At 35.6% G+C, this 10,208-nt stretch overlaps 1 long non-coding RNA gene and 1 pseudogene across 1 annotated transcript; both read right to left on the bottom strand.

Moving 5' to 3' along the window:
• Positions 1-321: 321 nt before the first annotated feature.
• Positions 322-8,951, bottom strand: LOC143605801 (putative LRR receptor-like serine/threonine-protein kinase At1g07650; annotated as a pseudogene).
• LOC143605803 (uncharacterized) lies at positions 6,944-7,321 on the bottom strand. Its single transcript, XR_013148622.1, has 3 exons — positions 7,254-7,321; positions 7,091-7,162; positions 6,944-7,010 (listed from the first exon to the last, which is right to left on the bottom strand). It is a non-coding gene; the product is annotated as an uncharacterized LOC143605803 (long non-coding RNA).
• Positions 8,952-10,208: the final 1,257 nt, after the last annotated feature.

Genomic DNA, 10,208 nt, shown 5'->3' with positions numbered 1-10,208 from the left:
AGTAGCCACTCACAATAGCCGTCAAAAACCTAACAATAATAGCATCCCATCATCAAAGTTTAGTAGCATAAATAACGTGTTCTCCGACACACTAGCCACCAGTGCTCCAAGCTAATCTACAAGTCGTTTCCCGTTCTCGGATTGCATGAGAATATCATAATGTTTATATAACTACTCTGCTAGTCTAAATCATCCTTTGATGAGTTTTGACTCTTATTACTTGCACCTTCTTACATAATGAGTACTTATTGTCTTATACACAATAAATTACACATTTGCATGCTTGTTAGTTGTTTTTCCTACAATTTTCAAATACCTATGTTAAGGGAGCAAGGACTCGGTACTCGGGTCATTACTCATGGTGAGGGTTTCACTAGGATTCTGCCAAAAGTGATTTCTTAAGGCCTTAAACTTGGGGTTTATAGTTGAAAACCCCAGGTCCGATAGCAAATCTTGAACACTGCTTCGACCCTCTAGCATGTTCAAGGCTTGAGACATTGTTGGTCTAAGTGTCGGTGATACATTCGTGCATAAAAGGGCCACGTTCAGAACCGTCATTGCTTCCTCGGATGAATATTCTGACACTAAGTCTGGATCAACCAGGTCTAATAAGCTTCCCCTTTCTTGTAAAACATATGCCTACAAAACAAATGCACGTGTTACAGTTGAATTTTTGGGTCAAAGAATATCGGTTTTTGGTTGGCAGTTATTTTACCCAATCGAGAAGGTAAACAAAGTCTTCTTTTAGCCTGTAGTTGGTGTTACTTTTTCCACTAACAATTTCTAGTGCCACGATTCCGAAACTATAAACATCTGCCTTCGGAGTCAAGTAACCGCGCATGGCATACTCTGGAGCCATATAACCTCTAAGAACCAAAAATTAAAATAAAACAAAAAAAATATGAGAACCAAAGCACGGTTGTCAACTATTATGTAATCGAAAAATAATGGTGGCAATTTAGATCCATTTACTAATGAGTGAGTTGATTGACGTGATTTGGTCGATGTTTTATCTCAAACAAGTCTAGTAGGCTCAGGGGTGTAAACGAGCCAAACCGCTTGTGAGCTGCTCGAGATTGACTCGCTAAAAGCTTAAATCAAGCGAAGTTTAAACAAGCCGGGTCCTAAAAATAAGCTTATTTAATAAACAAGTCCAAGCCCGAGTTTCACTTATCAAGCTAGCACTGGCTCACGATCCTATTATTTATACAACTGTTATTTTATTTATTAAATATATAAAATAACTAAATAATATATTATGTTGTCTATAACAATTTTACTTAAACGCATATATAAAAATTATAATTAGAAATGTACAAAAAATAATTATATATGTATATAAATTATTAATAAATAATAAACCAGCGGAGCCCAAGCTGAACTTGAGCTTGAATACACGAGCCAAGTTGGAGCTTTAGAAATACAGCTTGAAATGGGCCGAGCTTCAGCTAAAGCTTAACCCAGCTTGTTTACACCCCAAATAGGCTTAATTAATAATATGAGCTAAAAAAGGAACGGGTCATACGAGTTGAAAGTCCCCCAAACTCTGTTTTAATACATAAAACCTCCTAAACAGTTTTTATTCAAAGATTTAGATATTTTTTTATAAGAATATTCCTTTTTTGCAATCATAATGGAGAAAGAAGTGTTTGCGGATAAACTTAACTCGACCCGCTTTGTTTTGAATAGAACTAAAAAATTGTCCATTTCAATCCGAACCAGTTTTGGCAAGTATGCATATGTAAAATTAGAGAACATACATTGTTCACGCAATACGAGTGCTGATGTGTGTATTCCAGTCATCATTGAGCTTTGCTAAACCGAAATCAGATATTTTTGCATTGAGATTTTTATCAAGCAAAACATTGCTAGTCTTGATATCTCTATGCACAATTTTTAGTTGTGATTCTTCATGAAGGTAAAGCAAACCTCGGGCTATCCCTATGCATATCTTCAACCTCACAGGCCATGTCAGTTTTGCTTTCGACACTTTGTCTCGTCCTGTAGGATTTAATCACAGCCGTTGGATATTTTACATTAGTGTGATCAATATGTTTCTTTTTCCAAATAAATTTTGATGATTGTTATAGAGTTGAAAATTTCAACCCATTTATTTTGGAATTGATTTATTTGGATTGTGTTTTATCTCAAATGGGTCAAATAAAAGATTGGGATAAAAGGGGATCGGGTCAAACAGGTGAAAAGATTTTGTAAGAATACTCTTTAGTTGCAAAAAAGATAACTAAAAATGAACAAAAAAGTTTTTGTTGGTCAACCTGGCCCCATTTTCACCTGTACTAAAAAATACATGTTCTGATTTTCGTCCCATTTCTTTACCCATTACTATGGGGTAAGCGAGCCAAGCTGCTCGTGAGCAAACCAAATGGTTTCAGTCCGTAACAGATATCGGCTCGCTGAAAGCTCGAATCAACCCGAGCTTCAATGACTTCGCACCTAAAAATAAGCTTATTATAAACGAGCCCGAGCTGGAGCTTCAAATTAAAATCATGTTCAAATGAACTAAATAATATATATTGTGTTATATATAAATATTATTGTTGTATATATAAATTAAATAAAAACATACATACATACATACATATATATATATATATATATATTAATAAATAAAAGCAGAACTGAGCTAGAATATTAAATATAGGGCTAGAAATGAGCTGAGCTCAAGCCTAGTCGAGCACGATCTCGCTCAGCTCGTTTACACTCCTACCCGTTACCCCAGCCCGTTACCCCAACCCGTCCATAGCATCTCTGCTAATTAATACTTTTAAGCTTACCGAAAATAGCACGAGATACGCAGTTATTCTCCATGTACTCATATATTAAAGACAACTGGTTCCCTTCAACACAGCATCCATAAAGTCTGACAAGATTTGGGTGTTGTAGTGCTGAAATCATGCCAATCTCATTGACAAATTCACGGGTGCCTTGTTTTGACTTTGATGATAGTTGTTTCACAGCAATTATTGTCCCGTCCAACAATCGACCCTACATAAAATATGGTTTTTAGTAACACAAGAATATATAATGCTGTGTTTTTGTACTTGTGTTTGATCAACTGAAAGTTTAACATGATAATATTACCTTGTAAACTGCACCAAAACCACCTTCTCCAAGCTTGTTTGATGGATCAAAGTTGTTGGTTGCTGCTTTAATCTGCCTTAGAGTGAATATTCCTGTTTGTAGATCTAGACCTTTAAGCTCTGTTAAACAATAAGTCTTGTGATTAGTTGCTGCAATATGTAATCGTTAGAAGACAGAACTAGAGATGGGAATATAGGTCGGTTGCGTAACGGGTTGGATTGACTCGCTGTTGACAGTTATATGTCCATTTCTTAGAAGTCTATAAATGTGTTTAACTGTTACTTTATTGCAATAGTTATTTAAATCTTTGAATAAACGGCTTAGGAGAGTGTGTATCAAGCTTTTGATGCGACTCATTCGAAATAAGAGCAACCCACTCTTAAGTAATCAGAATTTAGAAGATAACAAAATATGCACACCTTTATCTGCTGCATTTTTCCCCATAATGTAGCCTTTTCTCCACAAGATAAAAATGATTAAAAACACACAAAACAGTCCAGCAGCCGCCGCGACTACTAAACGAAGATCAATCTTTTTTCTAAAATCTGGTGGCTTGAAATCTGTATAAACAAGGTGATGAATGGACAATGAGCGACATTATAACATTGTAAGCCAACTTCAGAATGCCAACTTTGACTTCAAAAGTCAAAGCATACCGTTCTATTCATCTTTTTGTTGGGTTGGTTTATGCAATCTTTAATCTTAAAAATAAAAGATTGGTGAAAATCAGATATGGGAAAATACTTACTCGGTTCAACTGATATAAGCGGACCATAACTTCCTCTAAGAGGAATTCCAATAGTGCCTTTTCCAGCCCAGAAAAGTTGAATTTTGAGTGTATTGTTCTTCACATCAACCATGTAACTCTTTATAACGGGCTTCCCCGTACCTCCAGCCTCTTGTACTATATCAAAATCCTTTAGTTTCAACTCTCCCTGCATTGAAATACTTAGAAAATGTTAAACTTTGGCCATGTTGACCTTTTTTTCCTTGAAGTGAAGCCTAATAACTGGCTGAGGTAACCTTAAAACAAACGTTTTGAAACAGGTTTGTTACAAATGTATGCAATTACCCTATTATTATATTCAAAACAGAATGTTACCTTTGCATTTAAAAGAAACTTGAATTTTTTATAGGTAATTAAGGGTATAATGGGAAAAGGTGTGAATTATTACTATCTGAATATTGAAAGAACACAATCTTTTCGGGAGAAACCTAAACAGTATCATGGACAATAACTTTTATATACTGAAACTGTTTCTACATCTGGTAAAATGTGAATTGTATATTTTCATGCTTCATTAAACCAGTTAAAAATATATATAATTTAATTCTACATGCAAATAGCTTTATTTTCTGTAACTTAAAAACCTAGTTTTAACTGTATTTTACTATTTAATAATATATAAGATGAAAACATAGTAAAAAATCAGAACCGATTGGGACAGCGAGGCCCAAATCACTCCTTTTTATGTGAAGGACCAGGCTTTAGCAACTATTTAGGACCGGGCCTGGACCTAGGCCCAGTTAGGCTCAAGTTATGATGCTTTCACAATGACCAGCGTAATAGTGTGACCTTAAATAAATAGGGTCATGTGTCTTACTGTTTATTTGTGGTCGAAGAATAGCTCTCCACCACGTTTCTGAGTCAAGTAATGACAGGTTTGGTTATAGCATAAAACCATGCACAAATCCAGCTTATATATATGAAAATAGAAAATAAACTTACACTGTCCCTCGTTCACATGCATTTGGAGCAGAAGAATCCCAGGTAAATTGGTTATAAGAAACATCCCTGTAAAAGCATGTAAACATATAAACATGACACACCACTAAAATTTCATTTCTGATCATTCGATTGTATAAACATGTAGTGAAATGATAACTATTAGGGCCAGATTATCCTTACACGTCCTTGGTAGACGTGCACAAAAAAACCGGTTCCGGAACCTAACTGGTGGAACCGAACCGGAACCGGTTCCAGTTCCAACCCGGTTGGTACAATACCCGGTTTGGGTATTTTTGTACCCGAATATCGTACCCGGTTCTCCTATTTGTATGTCAGTATCAGTTCCAACCCGGTTCCTACCCGGTTCTTAAATGGAACCGGTTCGGTTCGTACCTGGAAAAACCGGTTCCGACGGGTTTTTTTTGAAGGGTCAAACAAAAGTCAAACTAGCCGTTGGAACCGGTTCCAACGGTAATATAGCCGTTGGAACCGGTTTTTTAGACACCAATTAGCCGTTGGAACCGGTTCCAACGGTAATATAGCCGTTGGAACCGGTTTTTGAGACAATAGATCCGTTGGAACCGGTTCCAACGGTAATATAGCCGTTGGAACCGGTTTTTGATGCCCAAACCTATATATAACTTGTTTCCGCCACTTGTTTTACCACCAAACTCAAAAACAAACTAAAATACTACTCCTTTAGCAAACCCGTTCCTTTACCCGACCATCCAACTAAATATTATTATGGCACCCATCAAAAAAACTAACAAGAAGGCTAAGAAGAGTGCTTTTGTTGCCCCCGTTCCTGTTACGGAGGACCCAAGGGTTGTTACGGTAGTTAACCATAACCGCAACCAAGACATATGGAAGAATTGGGATTTGATTGTGGATGACGAAGGTTATTAAAAGGCTCGTTGCAAACTATGTGGTTCAATATTAAAGCACGATTCCAACTCTACTTTGAGAAAGCACATCGAGAAGCCATATTGCAAGGCGTTGAAAGGGATTGGCACGACCGATCAAATTGACTTGGGTAAAGATGGTACACTATTTCGTTACAACACGACTCAAGTTCAAGATAGAATGGCAAAGTTCGTTATTCAACGAGGTTTGCCGTTTAACCACTTTGATGACCCGGAGTTGACGTCGTTGATTCGCAAAACTCTACAACCGAGATACACACATGTAAGTCGTACTACCTTAAGACGTCATTGTATCAGGTTGTGGGAGTGTGCTAAAAAAGAGTTAATCGAGTCTTTTCATTCTTTAGAAGCCTTTAACTACCGATGTTTGGTCGGCACCACACGGGTTGCCCGAATCATATCGATGTTTAATAACGACGAACATTTTATTTATTTAAAAAATAACTATTACAAACATTATTAAAACATAAACGATACTAAACATAACAACTAAAACATAAAAAACAAAGTCCGTCGTTTTAATCCGGGAATACTTATTTTTGGGTTGTAGAGCCGGACGACTCTCCCACTTCCGTTTTTTTAGCTTCCAACCTTCTTTTCTCTCGACAATACTTATTCGTATGTTTTCGTAATGTCGAGTTGGACCCTGCTTTAAGAAACTTCGAGCAATATTTGCAACGTGCCAACTCATGTGAGTCGGTCATGAGACACAAATCGTAATGAACCCAAACATCGGGGCATCTTGTTGTTTCGATCACCATAACAACGTCATCATTAGTTGCCATTTGTTGTCGGTTTAAGGTTAATTGTGGTTTGGAGTGTGTTTTATAGTTTTGGAATTGGCTTAACAAGTACACAAACAAACCTTGCTATTTAGAGTAAAAAAATAACCTATTTATAATTAAAAAACCGGTTCCAACGGTCAAAAACGGCTATATAGCCATTGGAACCGGTTGCTAACGGCTATGATATTTAAATTTCAAAAAAAACCGGTGGAACCGGTTTTTACGTAAAAACCGGTTCCGGTTCATACCCTACCCGGTTCTTAAAAGTTAGCATATCTGGGCATCGGTTCGGGTCGGGAACCGAACCGGTTCTTGATTGGAACCGGTTCCATTTTACAACCCGGTGTGAAAAAACCGGTTTCGAACCGGTTCGGGTTTTCCAGTTGAACCCGATTTGTGCACGTCTAGTCCTTGGTACTTGGGAAGATCCATGCAGGCATAGGTCCAGTAAGATTATTTGCTGTCAAATAACTATTAAATAGTGGTTACCCTTAGAAATTTATCGTAGTTACAAGAAGACAAGATAATATTGTTCAGGACAATTCCCATACATGTGATATGTTTTTCCTAGTTGGGCAAAAGATGGCGGGATCTGGCCAGTCAAGTTGTTGAAACTGAGGTCTCTACATCAATAAAAGTAGATCCAAAATAAATTCCAAGAAAATGTAAATTTAAAAAGTACCAAATATATCCAATACATGATAAATTGCTTACATAGTTTTCAGAGAAAGCATATTCCCTATATAGTCAGGGATTTTCCCATGGATCAAACAATTTCTAAGCACCCTGTAAATTTACATATTGTAATTAATATCTTCACTTGGATGCTAAAATAAGGAATCATCATACAAATATAAATGCTCACAATTTATTCAGTTTCATTTTCTGCACTGATGGGAAACCAAGTCACTGATTCTCCTGTAACAAGAAAAATAATGTAAATCACTTTGTATATTCTGTCACCTCAATGGAACAAATACAACCAAAAAAAGCTTGAAAGACAAATAAAGCATGCATACAGATCATTTAGTTGTGTTAAGACAGAGATATTAGAAGGAATTGGCCCCTCAAGAGAACAACCTTGCATATGCCTGCAAAATAAACCAAATATTAATGTCTTTAAAATCAAATAGAGGTGGATTATAAGTGATTCGATTAATGCATCTGACCATTAATGGTTGAACCAAAACACTTTCTGTCCAAAAAACAACCTCTTTAATAAAATTTACCTTTTTTATTAAAGTTATGAATTTAATAATCTGAAAGGTTTATGCAAAAATACACTTTGGCCAACTTTTGACTTGTTACCTTTTTCGCAGGCCTTTGTTATTTTACCTGTTTGACCCATTAGAGGTAAGAGAGAACCCGCATCCACCCATTCATACGTAAACGGGTCATAATATCCACCCCAGTGATTAATATACCCCTAGCATGATGGGAACTTTACAAATACATGCAAAAAATATTCTCTTACAATTTCGCAATCTGTGTCCACTGACTAATGAAGCTTGGTATCTTTCCAGTGAAATTATTGTCACTTATTCTCCTAAAAATTTTTAAAAAACACGTAAGTTAAAGAAATGCCAAACATATATGGATTATCATTCAAGTTTATATGATTTATCATACTCACAGATCAGTCAAGTTGGTAAGTTTCCCAAGTGCAGCAGGCAGCTCTCCGGTAAAATCATTTGAAGTTATAACTCTGGGAATACAAAGTTTTACATGATCATGAATATATTTTCAAGAAAAAAAATATAAGGAAAAAGGTGAAAATAATTACAGTTTCTGCAAATCTTTCAGGTTTGCAATCCCTGGGTGTATGGGTCCTGAAAAGCGATTTCCTTCTAAGCTCCTACAAAATTCAAGTAGCTATTAAGCATCAAAATTGAGTGTAAATGTGTGTCATCTTACTTCGTTTTTACTATTTTTTATTCAAGGACAAAAGAAGTAGTGATGTGGCTTACAACTCTTGGAGGGTGGTCATTCTGGTAAGAACTTTTGGAAACGGCCCAGATAAGCGGTTTCCCATGAGAGAACTGCATATATACACAGTAAAAATATCACAGTCAAATAGGTATTCTTGCAAGCAAAAAACTGGCAATGAGAGTGATAATCTGTCCATACAGGTTGTACAATTGCATAGTAGCCCATTCAGAAGGAATGGTTCCATTGATGTAGTTACGACTGAGATCCCTACATTAAAAAAACATGATTATCATATCACTATGATCATTGCTTAAAAAGAAAAAAATTGAAAAAGAAATCTATAGCGTAATATCTTATTATGCCGGGATATTTTTCTTACAAAACTCGAAGGTACCGAAGCTTGGAAAACTCGGACGGAAGAGTGCTTGAGATGTTCTGGGATTTAATATATCTGCATTGTAACAAAGAATGATAGTAATATATACATGTGTTTTATACCAATATATTACGAAATTTAACAAGCACTTGATGTGTGTGATGTCTCAATTAATTAAATAGCTAGTAAACATAAATTTTCTTACTAACAGTTTTTTTCTTCAAAAAAAAAGGTATACTGTTAGTTTTTTCATAAAGTTTCTTGTCTCCGGTATTTTCATATAAACTCTATATTTCTTTCGTCCAGAAATCATATCTAACTTTCGGTTTAACAATGGTCTTACTTAAATTGATTAAAATAAATTCCCATAATCTCACTTAATAAGCACAAAATATAGAACATGTATTAACCATGGTCAAGGTTACCAATTTTGAGTATTGTTTAATAGGAAGCATGTGATAGTGACTGAAAAATATTTAACAATGAGACAATCCAAACGAACAAGGTTAGTTGAATTTTAGAATTAACATTCCTGTGTAACAATAGTAATATTTGAACTTATACACACTGTAATACAGAAATTAAAAAAAATCTTCAGCTACTGAGTTAACAGATAATTCAAATACAGTTTTTTAATTATATTTCTAAAATAATTACAAGTGATGCAATATTCTAGAGAGTGATGGGTCTGTTTTCCTGTGCAGGGTGATGAAGTCAAAGTGTGTACAATCTAAAAAATGTGGGCCAGTGAGTACAGCTAATACCAGATCAGCAGTCAACAAGCTGGGTTGACCACAATTTCAGTCAACGCTACTATCCTCGCCTCCTCTCTTGCCTCTAGGTACTCACATGTTTTATTTCTTAAAAGTTAGCAAAATCAGCGATGAATTCAATACATCCTCCAGATTTATCATTTCTTTTCATATTTTAATATCCTATGTGGACTCATAACTCATTAAATATTGAAGGACAGAAATCACAGTGATTAATTAATCGTTCACAATATGCATCAAATCAAGCTCACAAAATTAACCAAATTAATTATAGTTTCCAGATTCAAAACAGAAGTATTAACATCTGGCTCACAAATTTTACCAAATTAATTATAAATCCGAATACGTCACAAACGGTAACGGCTTCGATTCATTAGGTACCAAGCGGCGCCACGAAAACCAACACCCGATACACAAACAATTTAAGTACAAACACGCGGAAACAGAAAAATAAAGAACACAACAATATAACATGGTTCAGTCACGGTCACCTACGTCCACTGCTGCAGCTAGGGTCTACAACGAAAGTATTTATAGAATAATAAACCGTCATAATCCTAACACAATTAACATCTAACTCACAAAATTAGC

Source organism: Bidens hawaiensis, unplaced genomic scaffold (assembly GCF_021521415.1).
Source record: "Bidens hawaiensis isolate Kalapana, Puna unplaced genomic scaffold, B.hawaiensis_p1.1 tig00071515_1, whole genome shotgun sequence".
Lineage (NCBI taxonomy): Eukaryota > Viridiplantae > Streptophyta > Magnoliopsida > Asterales > Asteraceae > Bidens > Bidens hawaiensis.
This window is presented reverse-complemented; position numbering and strand designations above follow the sequence as displayed.